This window comes from Arachis stenosperma, chromosome 7 (genome assembly GCF_014773155.1).
Source record: "Arachis stenosperma cultivar V10309 chromosome 7, arast.V10309.gnm1.PFL2, whole genome shotgun sequence".
NCBI lineage: Eukaryota > Viridiplantae > Streptophyta > Magnoliopsida > Fabales > Fabaceae > Arachis > Arachis stenosperma.
In genome coordinates, this window is record NC_080383.1 from 57,334,374 (window position 1) to 57,335,425 (window position 1,052).

Genomic DNA, 1,052 nt, shown 5'->3' on the forward strand with positions numbered 1-1,052 from the left:
AAAAATGTGAATTTAGCATAAAAACTAATGAAAACATCCCTAAAAGTAACTAGATCGTACTAAAAACTACCTAAAAACAATGCTAAAAAGCGTATAAATTATCCGCTCATCAGCAGCCGAAAATAACAACAATGCCAGAGATGCAAGGAAGATGCTTGGTGACTATGCTACACCAACTTCCAACTTCTATGGAAGAAGCATCTCAATTCCTGCCATTGGAGCAAACAACTTTGAGCTTAAGCCTCAATTAGTTTCTCTAATGCAACAGAACTACAAGTTTCATAGACTTCCATCAAAAGATCCTCATCAGTTCTTATCTGAATTCTTACAGATCTGTGATACTGTTAAGACCAATGGGGTTGATTCCAAGGTCTACAGACTTATGCTTTTTTCTTTTGCTGTAAGAGATAGAGCTAGGACATGGTTGGACTCACAATCTAGAGAAAGCCTGAACTCTTGGGACTAGCTGGTCAATACCTTCTTGACCAAATTCTTTCCACCTTAAAAGATGAGAAAGCTCAGAGTGGATGTCCAGACCTTCAGACAGAAGGAAGGTGAATCCCTCTATGAAGCTTGGGAAAGATACAAGCAATTAACCAAAAGGTGTCCTTCTGACATGTTTCCAGAATGGAGCATCATATGTATATTCTATGATGGTCTGTCTAAAATGTCAAAGATGTCACTGGATCATTCTGCTGGTGGATCCCTTCATCTGAAAACGCCTGCAAAAGCCTAGGAACTCATTGAGATGATTGCAAATAACTAGTTCATGTACACTTCTGAAAGAAATCCTGTGAATAATGTGATCACTCAGAAAAAGGAGTTCTTGAGATTGATACTATGAATGCCTGATGAGTGGATTCCTCGTACGGTTTAGAATTTCCTCAAATGAAATCTCATTGCAAGTATAGTTCTAAACCAACAAAGAATCATCACATGTAAAAAATATTGGTTGTCACAAGTACAAACCCCAAATAAGAATTAACCGAAGTATTTAGACTCCAGGTCATCTCACAAAGAATTGCAATGAAGTGATCAATTATTGGCTGTGA

General features: G+C 37.6%; 1 non-coding gene across 1 annotated transcript; it reads right to left on the minus strand.

Moving 5' to 3' along the window:
• Positions 1 to 514: 514 nt before the first annotated feature.
• On the minus strand, positions 515 to 618 carry LOC130942777 (small nucleolar RNA R71). The gene has a single exon (XR_009071328.1). It is a non-coding gene; the product is annotated as a small nucleolar RNA R71 (small nucleolar RNA).
• Positions 619 to 1,052: the final 434 nt, after the last annotated feature.